Below are 14,289 nucleotides of genomic sequence, written 5' to 3'. Positions count from 1 at the left end.
AGAGTAATTCACCCAAACCCATTCCTCCGATATTTACCTTTGACGAATGCACCTTACCCACATATCCCTGAACACTATGGGCAATTCAACATGGCCAATTCACATAACCTGTACATCTTTGTATTGTGGGAGGAAAACGGAGCACCCGGACGAAACCCACGCAGACATGGCGAGAATGTGCAAACTCCACACAGACAGTTACCCGAAGCTGGAATCAAACCTGAGTCCCAGTGCTGTGAGGCAGGAGTGCTGCCCCTGGTGGTATGCTTGTAGAATGCATTGCCTAGGAGGGTGCTTGAGGCACGTAACCTCACAAACTTTTTAAAAGCTTTTGGAAATGCACTTGTGGTGCAGGCTCGCAGTTTTATTCAATGATTCTATGTGGTGGCAGCCATGAACACTCTGATATATTCTGAAAGAATTGTCAATGCAAATTGCTGGTTTGTTCCTTTGACTGTTCTCAGTAACTGCGTTTATATTACAAACCAGCAACATCCCATGGAGTATCAACACTAACTCAACTTAGGGCAGCCCAGCCAACTCTGGGAAGATCCACGGTAATTCACATGCTCAGTGTAAGCATCGTCCAACAACAGCACTGACATTATTCCAGCTGTCTGCTACCATTATTATAACTACAGCAATATCATGGAAACAAATTTGCTTTCATTATAATTCAGACGTCTAGCTATAAGGGTGCCATTTCTCTGAAGCATAATACATTCCTTCCCAGGTTTCCCACTTTGACAAACAGCAAGTTTTCCTGTGCTTTACTGCCAATTGTTCTTCACAGCAATCCCCACCCCACTCCATCCCAACTTATTTCCCCTTTAATATTTTCTTGTGCACTAGCTTCCTGATCTCACACACCTCATTCACTCATGTCTCCCATACTCTCCATCCTTATCTGTTAATCCCAGATAAACCTGTGCCTCATCTCTAACATTTATTCCAACTCATATTTTGTACTGATATGATTCCTTCCCTCAGCATGGTCATTGTACTGGCCGTGCCTGGTGCCCTGTTCACCTCTACCTTCTGCTCAGTTTCTGACCTGCTGCTTTGGTTCCGCTTTCATGGCTTGTGGGTTTAAATTTATTCGACTTACACTAGCAAACCTTCCCACAAGGATGTTGGTGCTCTCCGCTTAATATGCAACCTGCCCATTTTGTCCAGGTCCCACATGCCCTGGAAGAGATCCTAATGATCCAATACTCTGAAACCCCCACGCTTGAACTAGTTTTTTAACAATGTGTTAAGCAAAACTGTCTTCCTCATCCTTACTACTTTCCCAAATGGCACGGGGAGTAATCCAGAAATTACAGAGGATTGTTCTCTCTCTCTCTCTGACACACACAGACACACACACACACGGATTGCGTATACCTTTGCAGAAAAATACCAGTAACCTTCTAAATAATCAGAATGATAACTGGAACGAAGGATTTAGTTAAAGGAATGAAGAGAGAAATTGGGCTTATTCTGGATGTCAGTTTGCTCACTCAGCTATAGAGTTTATTTTCAGACGGTTTGTCACATACTAGGGAACGTCAACAATGAGACGCCGGTGAAGTGTTGGTGTATGTCCCACTTGTGATTTAAGTGTTTAGGCTTCTTTGAATTAGTGATGTAATTTCCTGTGTTGATGATGACATTTACAGCTCTCTTTCTCAAGGGGTGGTAGATGGAGTCAAAATCAATGCGTATGTTGATGGATTTCCGGTTGGAATGTCATGCTTCTAGGAATTCTTGTGCATGTCTCTGTTTGGCATGGCCTAGGATGGATGTGCAGATCCAGTCAAAGTGGTGCACTTTCTTCTCCCTATATGATGATACTAATGACAGTGGTCATGACTTTTTGGGGATAATTGATGGTCACGTATCCTGGTTGCTAGTTTTCTGTGTGTTTTTCCGATGTAGAATTTGTTACAATTCTTGCAAGGCTTATTCTTCCTGGAGCAGAACAAAGATGTGAACTTAGTGCAGTGCTCAAACGGATGAAAACAAGTTGCAGAATAAAATAGGAATACACTGCTTCCATTAGTTGACACTGCAGCATCAATGAGTTCTAATTTCAAGATTGTCAGCAAAAGATCCAGGAATGATATAAGGAAAAAACCTCTTTATTGAGATAGTTGTTAGGAATTGGAAAGGATTGCCCGGGAGATTTGTGGATCAAAATGAAAAAAGAACTAGGTATATATTTAGAAATTATTCATTTAACGGGCAACAGAGATCGGGCTGGCAAATAGGAGACACTTAGGAGACATTGCTGGAGCTGATGCATACACAGTAGCCAATGGCCTCCTCCTGTACTTTAAAGTGTTGTACTGTATCATGTTTCAGATGTGAATAACAGTCAGTATCCGATTATATCCCATTGTAAATGCTCGCACATATCTGATTAATTGGTGTAGCATAAGCATTTAAAATGCAAGTATTGCAAGGTCGGCTTCATTATGAAGTCTAATTATTGCTCAGAACATGAATATTTTAAATGTTGTATTCCATTAATAAAATAAATACCATTAATTTTGCACAAATCTCTTTGAAAAAGTCTGACTTATCACACACGATAATATATTCGTCGTTTATTTTTCACTGTCACATTTCATTTTAATAACTATCTTTCTAAAAATTGAAAGATTTCAAATTATTGTTCACTCAAATTTGATAACACAAATCATTTATTTAGTTTAATATTCACTGTGCATGTTGAATCATAGCCATTTCTAAATTGCTGGCAAATAGCTGAAACTCGTACATTTCAGTGAGAAATTAATCTGATTGATTATATATAAATGTATACGAACGCTAATTCTATTGAATTTTTCAATCCTTTTGCTCACTCTGAACATTCAAAAGCCAACCACTTTCAAAATGTTGGAGTGTCAATGCATTGTTTTGAATCCTGGCATCGAATATGTCATTCTGATCGCCAAAATAGTTAGACATCATGTTGGTTGCTCGACATAAAATAAAATGTGCGTTCTTTATTTTTGTGTTAGAAAATCTTGACAGGTGTTTATATTTTAGTTCCGTGGATATAGAATCAAACTAATTATTTTCAGAGTTTATCGTTCAGTTGAATAATCATAATTCACATCTTATATTTGCCCCATTCACAAACATAGCAAACATCTGATTAATACATGGGTCAATCAACAGATTGTATCTGAAGAAAACAGAAGCAAATAGCAAGTCAAGACTCATGTTAACAACTGAACTTGGCAGATTTTGTCTGGTGGAGGCCAAAACAAATATTGTGCTGGCATTCAGGTGACTGTAACAATGAAAAACATCACAGGAAGTTTTGGGCTAATGCCCCTCCCCAATTTCCTGATCTCACACACATCACTCCCTCATACATTCAACAATTGATGAGAAACTACAAGCTGGGTGAAACAGGAAACATAGAACAGTTCAGCACAGTGTAGGCCCTTCAGCGTTTGACTTTCTGGTGACCTTTTATCGTACTCTAAGATCAGTCTAACCTACATACCCTTCATTGTTCTATCATTCATGTGCCTATCCAATTGTCACTTAAATATCCCTCATGCAGGTGACTGTACTACCGCTGCTGGCTTTGCATTCCACGAATCCACCACACTCTGTATAAAGAATCTACCATTGACATCTCCGCAAACCTTCTTTAATTACCTTAAAATTATGACCCTTTGTGATAGCCATTTCCACCCTGCGAGAAAGTCTCTGGCTGTCCACTCTCTATATGCCTCTCATCATCTTGTACACGTTTATCAAATCACCTCCCATTCTTCTTTGCCCCAAGGGGAGTAGGCCATGCTCCCTCAACTTCTCTTTGCAAAACATGCCCTCCAGTACAGATAACAGCCTCATAAACCTCCTCAGTACTCTCTCCAAAGCCTCAACGTCTTTCCAGTAATGAAGCAACTAGAACTGAACGCAATATTCTAAGTGTAGACTCACCAGAGTTTTTTTGAGCTGCAACATATCCTCGCGGCTCTTATGCTCAATCAGCTGGCTAATGAAAATACCCATACGTCTGAAAAAGCTTATCAACTTAGGTGACAACTTTGAAGGTGCTATAACATGCACATACAAGATTCCCATGGACCTCCACACTGCCAAGAATCCTACCTTTAACTCTGTATTCTGCATTCAAATTAGACCTTCCAAAATGTATCATTTCACGTTTATTCAGGTTGAACTCCATCTGCCATTTATCAGCCCAGTTCTGCATCCTGTCAATGTCCCATTACAACCTATAACAGCCCTCCACACTATCCACAACTCCAAAAAACCTTTGTAACATCGTAAAAGTTACTAAAGCACCCTTTCACTTTATCTACCAAGTCATTCATAAAAATCACAAAGAGCAGAAGTCCCAGAACCGATTCCTGCAGAACACCACTGGTCAACAAGCTCCAGGCTGAAAACTTTTCATGTACTACCACCGTCGGTCTTCTATGGACCAGACAATTCTGTATCCACACAGACAGAGTTCCTTCTTTCCCTGTATCCCATGCTTCCTTACTTTCTGAATGAGCCGATCTTGGGATAACTTATCAATCACCTTGCTTAAATCCACGTACATCAAATCCACTGCTCTAGCTTCATCAATGTGTTTGGTCCAATCCTGAAAGAATTCAATAAGTTGTGTGAGGCTTGACATGCCCGTCACAAAGCCATGCTGACTATTCCTAATCAAACTATGATTTTCCAAGTTACTATAAATTGCGTCTCTCAGAATCCTCTCCAATACATTGCCCAATACAGATGCAAGACTAACTGGCCTGTAATTCCCAGAGGCATCCCTATCCCCTTTCCAGATACAAGGGAATAACACGTGCAACACTCCAATTCTCTGGCAGTTCTTTAGTGGACAGTGGGGACGCAAAGATCATCGCCAAAGGCACAGCAATCTCTTCCCTCACTTCGTGAAGTAACCTCGCTTGTTTCCTGTCTGGCCCAGGGGATTTATCTATCCTTACATGTACTTCACCTCACTTCGTCTATTCCTTGTCCAACCAACTGATTGACTGCTTGCCATTTCAGGGCTATATAGAATGCTTCCCTCCTGAGAATGTATGGTTCCAAATATTCCATGAATCATGGAATGGAAAAAAATGTGAAGGCACCCATGCCTTATTGATGGAGGGTTAATGTCGAAAGCTTTCACTCTCCTGCTCCTCGGATGCTGTCTGACGCGCTGTGCGGTAAAGACACCAAACCTTTTGACTCTGATCACCAGGATCTGCAGTCCTGACTCTCTCCATTACTGAGAGCTGTCCCCTCTGCACACTGAGCAGGGAATTAGTCAGCAGGAATTCATTGTATGTGTAGCTGACTGTTCAGTTCTGGAAAGTTTCATTTAATGAATACGTTATTTAAAAAAGAAATTACAATTCAACAAATATTATTCAGTACCAGAGTTACAGTTTTGTTTCATAGAAAGGCAGCTGGGTAACAGCAGTGGCACGGTGGCACGGTGGCTAGTACTGCTATCTCAGTTCCAAAACCGTACAACCCAGATGGCCTCCTTCTTCAAGGACCGCAATTTCCCCCCAGACGTGGTCGACGATGCCCTCCACCGCATCTCTTCCACTTCCCGCTCCTCCGCCCTTGAGCCCCGCCCCTCTAACCGCCAACAGGACAGAACCCCACTGGTCCTCACCTACCACCCCACCAAACTCCATATACAGCGTATCATGCGTGTGCCCATGGCTACTCCTTTGGTTTGGAGGAAGTGGGTGGAGGTCCCTCCAAACCAATGGAGTAGCCATGGGCACCCGCATGGGCCCCAGCTATGCCTGCCTCTTCGTAGGATATGTGGAACAGTCCATCTTCCGCAGCTACACTGGCACCACCCCCACCTTTTCCTCTGCTACATCGATGACTGTATCGGCGCTGCCTCGTGCTCCCACGAGGAGGTTGAACAGTTCATCCACTTTGCCAACACCTTCCACCCCGACCTCAACTTCACCTGGACCATCTCAGACTCCTCCCTCCCCTTCCTCGACCTTTCCATTTCTATCTCGGGCGACCGAATCAACATGGACATTTACTATAAATCGACCGACTCCCACAGCTACCTAGACTACACCTCCTCCCACCCTGCCCCCTGTAAAAACGCCATCCCATATTCCCAATTCTTTCGCCTCCGCCGCATCTGCTCCCAGGACGACCAGTTCCAAAAACGTACAACCCAGATGGCCTCCTTCTTCAAGGACCGCAATTTCCCCCCAGACGTGATCGACGATGCCCTCCACCGCATCTCTTCCACTTTCCGCTCCCCCGCCCTTGAGCTGCGCCCCTCTAACCACCAACAGGACAGAACCCGACTAGTCCTCACCTACCACCCCACCAACCTCCATATACAGCGTATCATCCGCCGTCATTTCCGCCACATCCAAACGGAACCCACTACGAGGGATATATTCCCCTCCCCTCCCCTATCAGCGTTCCAAAAAGACCACTTCCTCCGTGACTCTCTCGTCAGGTCCACACCCCCCATCAACCCAACCTCCACTCCCGGCACCTTCCCCTGCAACCGCAAGAAATGCAAACCTTGAGCCCACACCTCCCCCCTTACTTCCCTCCAAGGCCCCAAGGGACACTTCCATATCCGCCACAAATTCACCTGCACCTCCACACACATCATTTATTGCATCCGCTGCACCCGATGTGGCCTCCTCTATGTTGGGGAGACAGGCCACCTACTTGCGGAACGTTTCAGGGAACACCTTTGGGACACCCGGACCAACCAACCCAACCACCCTGTGGATCAACACTTCAACTCCCCCTCCCACTCCACCAAGGACATGCAGGTCCTTGGACTCCTCCATCGCCAGACCATAGGTACACGACGGTTGGAGGAAGAGCGCCTCATCTTCCGCCTGGGAACCCTCCAACCACAAGGGATGAACTCAGATTTCTCCAGTTTCCTCATTTCTCCTCCCCCGCCTTGTCTCAGTCAAATCCCTCGAACTCAGCACCGCCTTCCGAACCTGCAATCTTCTTCCTGACCTCTGCGTCCCCACCCTACTCCGGCCTATCACCCTCACCTTGACCACCCTCCACCTATCGCATTTCCAACGCCCCTCCCCCAAGTCCCTCCTCTCTACCTTTTATCTTTGCCTGCTGGACACACTTTCCTCATTCCTGAAGAAGGGCTTATGCCCGAAACGTCGATTCTCCTGTTCCTTGGATTCTGCCTGACCAGCTGCCCTTTTCCAGCAACACATTTTCAGGTAAAAATAAAGATCGGGTCTGGCCACAGTACTGATACTTCTGGGTGAAACTGTAGCAGAACAGCATGTAAGTGGTGGTGGGTATCACATGCTCAAAATGGAATTGATGAGGGTATCACTGCGACACCTTATGCCAAAGATTAAATTTAGGAAAACAAGCCCAGAGAACCTTGGTTGTCTACAAATATATCAGAACAGAATTAAAAATGAAAGAGAAGCTTAAAGGAGCAATAAAGTGAGCAGATCAATGGAATACCCAGAAGAGTAGAGAACGTGTAGGGCTAAACTCAATTAGTAAATAGACGAGCAAAAAGGGGGGTGATAAAAACATTCGCGGGCAATGCTTTAAAGAATCCAAAGACTTTTTATCGGTATATTAAGGGTTAGAGGGTAACAAGAGAAAGAATAGGGAGTATTAGGGACCGAGAAGGCAGCCTGTGCACAGAGCCAGAGAATATGTTAATCACGGACTACATATTGGTCTTCATTTTGGAGAAGCAGCTCCTGGATTTACTGTCAGTTCCTGACAGTTTGATCTCGTGCAAATTGATACAAAAGCTGAGAAAAATTGAAAGCTATTGCAGGATAAAATGTGGGCAAATCCCGAGACTGAGATGAACTATATCTTAGACCGTGTGGAAGATGAGGCAGGAGATTACGGGCTCTTCAACTTTGTTTTTTTTTGTCTCTGGCCACAGAGTTGATGTGATTCAACAGGACAACATCTAATATAGGTTCAACTTTCACAGAGTGCTCAAGAAAAAGCTATGGGATTAAAGAGTACCATGTTTCACATCAGTGGTAGAGAAACAATTGCAGAAAATTGTGAAGGCTATTGAGTTTGGACGACTAAATATCTTCAAGGCTGAAACGAACATGTTTTTAAACAAAGATTGAGGGGAAAATGCCGGAAAATGGAATGGAAGGTTATCAGAATAGATATACTCCAATTGAAAGATAAAGCAGACTCAGCGAGCGGATGGGCATACTGTCATTCTTATGTCTAATGGTAAACGTTTTCCAACCGCCTGTATTCACTGGGACATCAATCTCTCTTTTTCCGGAGAGAGAATCAGTTTGGAATGCAATCAATAGATTCATGGAATTCATAAATTCAGTACTATTAGACATAAAATACCAGAGGACTGTGACATCACGGATCGGCTGGAGGGGTGAAGATTTGTATCCGCGCAGTCAACACTACCAGAAGGATGTCCTCAGACAGCCACCCTCCAAGGCCAAGCTGTGACATGCACTGAAGAACAGATCGCCATGGGCCTGGCGGTAAGGAGTGTTTAAGGCCAAAATACAACATCACTATAATGTTTCTCCCATTTCCATAACCAAACCTAAATGTGCAGTGGTCGATCGATAGACATTCTGTTAGTAGCAGAGTAGGTAGTAATGCTTTGCCTCAAGAGGCGACAGCAAGCAACAGCTCAGCCAAATGTAGTGGTAAGCTCAAATCAAGTCCTTTTAATTCGTTGGGCTATCTGGTCGGCATGGACGAGTTGGACCTCAGGGTCTGTTTCCGTGCTGTACATTTCTATGACTCTATGAGTCTAGGCTTATTGCAGTTGAGATATTAGTTAGGGCAGTCACATATTCCCCTTGTGGGATCTCGGAGCTCACGGAGATTTCCACTGTCTCCGATGACAACACATGTGTGGCGTGCGCACAGCTGCAGCTCATCGGAGTCCGTGTTTGGGAACTGGAGGTTGACACATTCAGGATCATCCGAGACACTGAGAACTTAATAGAAAAGAGCTTTCGTGAGGTGGTCGCACCCAAGTCCCTCCCTGTGCCATGTTTCTGTAATGACTGACGTATCGCAGTCCCATGTAAAGATCCACTCCCTGCGTTCGTTACCATTACCTGTCAGCCCTGTTGCATTTAAATAAACACAATTTAATCCAAAAAGGTATTCCCTGCTCCCTGCCGTGTTCCAGGCAGTGAGTTGATGGGCGACAATCAGGAATGGCAAAGGGAGTAGGCAGAGAGTCCAGAATTACTCTGCGGCCATTTCCTTTGAAAACAAGTATACCATTCTGGATACTGATTTTGGAGGGGGGGGGCAGTGTTGGGAAATGACTGTTCAGGGGAAAACATCAGTTGCCAGGTTACTTGCAGCACAACTGGCCATGGGGCACAGCCGGTAAGAATAAAGATAAACAGCGTCTTTGGGATGGAATAGTCGATTATTAAACGGACAGATCGGAGATTCTGTGGCCTCAAATGGGAATCCAGAATGGTGTTATCTCTCAGGTGTCAGGATTTAGAATGTTTCCGAGCGGCTGCAGAACATTCTCAAGGTGGAGGGTGAGGTGCTAGAAGTCATTGTTCACTTTGGCACAAATAATACAGGTAGATATAGGAATGAGGTCCTACAGAGTGATTACTGAGGGCGAGGAGAAAAGTTAAAAATCAAGACCTCGACAGTGGTAATCTCCTGTTTACTTCCAGTGTCATGAGATAGTGAAGGTAAGTATACGAGGATATAGCATATATAAACTTGTCTAAAAAAATCGTGCAGGGAGGAGGGATTCAGAAATTTAGATCATTGGGATCTTTTCTGTGACGAAGTTGACATTTTCAAGAGGGATGGGTCACACATGCACTGGGGAGGGGGGGGGGAACAAATATCTCCATAGCCAGTTTTGCTCGTGCTACAAGGGAGGGTTTAAATTAGAATGGCGGCGGCGGGGGGACGGGGGGGAGCATGGTATCCACAAGACCAGGGAGGCAAGTGCAAGACTGGAAGGAGATACAGTAATCAGAAATAGTACGTTGAAAAGACAGGTCAGGCTACAACACAACAGTGAGCAAGGAATGCCTATTGGACTAAATTGCATTTATTTCAATTCCAAAGAGCTGACACATTAGACCAATGAACTCAGGGCATGGATCGATACGTCGGACTGGGATAGTATCGCCAATACGGAAACATGGTTGAGGGATGGATAGAACTGACAGCTTAATGTACTAGTGTAATTTGCATTATCAGGGAGAGGAATGGTGGAAAGAGGGGAGGGGAGTTGCTTTTCTGATTAAGGGGTGTATCATAGCAATGATCAGAGATAAAATAACTAAAGGATCAACTAGGGAGGGCTTGTGGGTTGAACTAAGAAATAAGAAGGGGATGGTGACATTATTTGGTTGTACTGCTGGTCCCCAAATAGTCAACAGGAATTAGAGGAACACAAACATTTACAGAGATTGGAGATACTTGCAGGAACAATAGGGTTGTTGTAATAGGGGTTTTAATTTTTATAACACAGACTGGGACTGCCAGAGTGTTGAGGGATTTGATGGGACGGAATGCATTATGTGCGTCAGGAAAGTTTCCTCAAGCAGTATATAGAGGGTCCTAATCAGGAAGCGGCAAACTTTGACGCACGCTTAAGAAATAGGTCAGGAGAGGTGAGTGACGTGACCGTGAATGCATACTTTGGGACCAGTGACCATCGTTTTACTAATTTTAAAACAGCTATGGAGAAGAAAAAAACTGGTCACAGAATTAAGTTCTAACTTAGAGTAAGGCGAATTTTGATGGAATTAGAAAGGACTTTGCAGGGGTTGAATGTAGTAGTTTGTTTGCAGGCAAAGAGACCTCCGGCAAGGGGGAAGCCTTTAAAAGTGAGATGGCTAAAGTTCAAGATCTATATATTCCTGTGAGGGTGAAAAGAAAGTTGACAGGAACAGGGAACCCTGGATGATAAGAGATATTGAAGCTTTGACCAGAAAAAAAGTGAAGGCGTGGCTCAGTTCTAAACAGGTGGGATCAAGGGAATCACTGGAGATGTGCAGGGGATACAGGAGATTACGGAAGAAGGAAATCAGGCGGGCCGAAAAGATCAAGGTGAATCCAGCGAGGTACTTTAAGTATATTAAAGGAAAAACATTACCTAGTGAGAGAATAGGACCACTCAAAGACCGAAGTGGGCATGTATGTGTGGAACCATACGAGATGGGCGATGTCCTCAACAAATATTTCTCCTCTGTGATTACCGTGGAGAAAGACATGAATACTTGGGAATTTGTGGAAGTTAGTGGTGATATCTTAGGGGCAGTCCATATCACAGTAGAGGAGGTATTGAATGTACTAGAATGTTTGAAGTTGGATAAATCCCATGGTCCTTTCCAGATAGATGCAAGAACACTGCAAGGGGCTAGAGAAACATTTGTGGGGACCCGGGCTGATCATTTTGATCATCATTAAGCACAGGTGAGATCCTGGAAAACTGGAGGATAACATATGTTGTGCCCTTATTGAAGAAGGACTGAAAAGCATATGCCTGGAAAACTATAGACCAGGAAGCTTAACATCTGTTATTTGAGAAAATTCTCAGGGATAAGATGTGCATTCATTTGGAAAATAGAGTTTTATGAGGAATAGTCAGCATGACTTTGTGAGTGGAAGTTCACACCTGATGAATTTGTTTAAGTTATTTGGCGACGTGACCAGGAAAGTTGAGTAGGGTGGGCCGATAGACGTCAAAACATGTGTGGCTAGAAAAGCACAGCAGATCAGGCAGCATCAGAGGAGCAGGACAGTCGATATTTCGGGAATAATCCCATCATAAGGAATGTCCAAAACATCGATTCTCCTGCTTCTCGGATGCTCCCTGACCTGCTGTGCTTTTCAAGCACCACACGTTTCTATTCTGATCTCCAGCATCTGCAGTGCTCACTTTTAGATTAGATTAGATTACTTACAATGTGGAAACAGGCCCTTCGGCCCAACAAGTCCACACCGCCCCGCCGAAGCGCAACCCACCCATACCCCTACATTTAAACCTTACTTAACACTACGGGCAATTTAGCATGGCCAATTCACCTGACCTGCACATCTTTTGGACTGTGGGAGGAAACCGGAGTACCCGGAGGAAACCCACGCAGACACGGGGAGAACGTGCAAACTCCACACAGTCAGTCGCCTGAGGCGGGTATTGAACCCGGGGCTCTGGCGCTGTGAGGCAGCAGTGCTAACCACTGTGCCACCGTGCCGCCCACTTTCTTGAAGGGCGGTAGATTTAGTATATATGGATTTCAGTTACACCAGAACAGAATGATGTTTTAAGCCCCTGGACACTGATATACAATAACACAAAGAAGCCAATCAACCCCTCAAGTCGATCAAACTGGACCCAGTTTAGATCATGCAGCAACAGTATCAGTTTGTTCAGCTACTTGATGTCAGTAACACAGGAAATAGAAGAGGCAACATAGAAACTGGACTGTGAGGTACACTGGAACAACACCAGGCTAAATAGCTTGTCAAAACTGCCCTTCCCTTCAGTAAGGTCAGGGCTGATTAGATTAGATTACTTACAGTGTGGAAACAGGCCCTTCGGCCCAACAAGTCCACACCGCCCCGCCGAAGCGCAACCCACCCATACCCCTACATTTACCCCTAACACTACGGGCAATTTAGCATGGCCAATTCACCTGACCTGCACATCTTTTGGATTGTGGGAGGAAACCGGAGCACCCGGAAGAAACCCACGCAGACACGGGAAGAACGTGCAAACTCCACACAGTCAGTCGCCTGAGGCGGGTATTGAACCCGGGGCTCTGGCGCTGTGAGGCAGCAGTGCTAACCACTGTGCCACCGTGCCGCCCACTTTCTTGAAGGGCGGTAGATTTAGTATATATGGATTTCAGTTACACCAGAACAGAATGATGTTTTAAGCCCCTGGACACTGATATACAATAACACAAAGAAGCCAATCAACCCCTCAAGTCGATCAAACTGGACCCAGTTTAGATCATGCAGCAACAGTATCAGTTTGTTCAGCTACTTGATGTCAGTAACACAGGAAATAGAAGAGGCAACATAGAAACTGGACTGTGAGGTACACTGGAACAACACCAGGCTAAATAGCTTGTCAAAACTGCCCTTCCCTTCAGTAAGGTCAGGGCTGATTAGATTAGATTACTTACAGTGTGGAAACAGGCCCTTCGGCCCAACAAGTCCACACCGCCCCGCCGAAGCGCAACCCACCCATACCCCTACATTTACCCCTAACACTACGGGCAATTTAGCATGGCCAATTCACCTGACCTGCACATCTTTTGGATTGTGGGAGGAAACCGGAGCACCCGGAAGAAACCCACGCAGACACGGGAAGAACGTGCAAACTCCACACAGTCAGTCGCCTGAGGCGGGAATTGAACCCGGGTCTCTGGCGCTGTGAGGCAGCAGTGCTAACCACTGTGCCACCGTGCCGCCCGATCTGTTCTCGGCCGCAATATCCCTTTCATGGAGAAAGTGAGAACCTCCTCCCTACCTTTTATCTTAGCCTGCTGGTCAAACTTTCCTCATTCCTGAAGAAGGGCTTATGCCCGAAACGTCGATTCTCCTGTTCCCTGGATGCTGCCTGACCTGCTGCGCTTTTCTAACCACACATTTTCAGCTCATATCTCTTTCATGCCCAATTCTTTGCAGCCCTCAACTCCCCGAAGTGTCAAAATCCATTAACACCACCCCGCGCCCCCAAAAGTTTCAGCGATGTAGTGTCTGGGACAGAAAGGCCCCAATAGTCACTACCCTCTGAGAGAAGGAAACACTCCCCACACATATACCGTGACCTATTGACATGAACAAACGATGTGAACACAGCGTCAGAGTGACTATACCCCTGACATCACAGCAGGATTTGACTGAAGAAGGTGTCAAGGAGACTGAACAAGACTGAACTTAATGGAAATCAGGTGTATACTCCCCACGAGATGGGTCATTCAGAACACAATGTGGTTGGTGGACAGCAATCCTCTCAGTCTCTGGATATCTCTGTTACACTGGATACCTCGACAGTGTAGCTTCATCGGCATAAGTATCTTCAGCTGCTTCATCAATGTCTTTCCCCCCGTCATACAATCGGAGCTGGGGATGTTATGCGAAGATTACACAATGTTCAGTGCAATGTGTCACCTCCTCAGGTGCTAAAGTGTCAAAACCTGGACAACATTCAAGTTCAGTTTGTTGAAGTGTCGGCAACATTCATGTAACAGTGCGACTAGACCCTGGATATTTCCACAGTTAAAAAAAACAGAG

This window comes from Chiloscyllium plagiosum, unplaced genomic scaffold, assembly GCF_037043375.1.
Source record: "Chiloscyllium plagiosum isolate Xiang-an unplaced genomic scaffold, Cpla_swu_hap1 HiC_scaffold_46, whole genome shotgun sequence".
In the NCBI taxonomy this organism is placed as follows: domain Eukaryota; kingdom Metazoa; phylum Chordata; class Chondrichthyes; order Orectolobiformes; family Hemiscylliidae; genus Chiloscyllium; species Chiloscyllium plagiosum.
Note: the sequence above shows the minus strand (reverse complement) of the source record.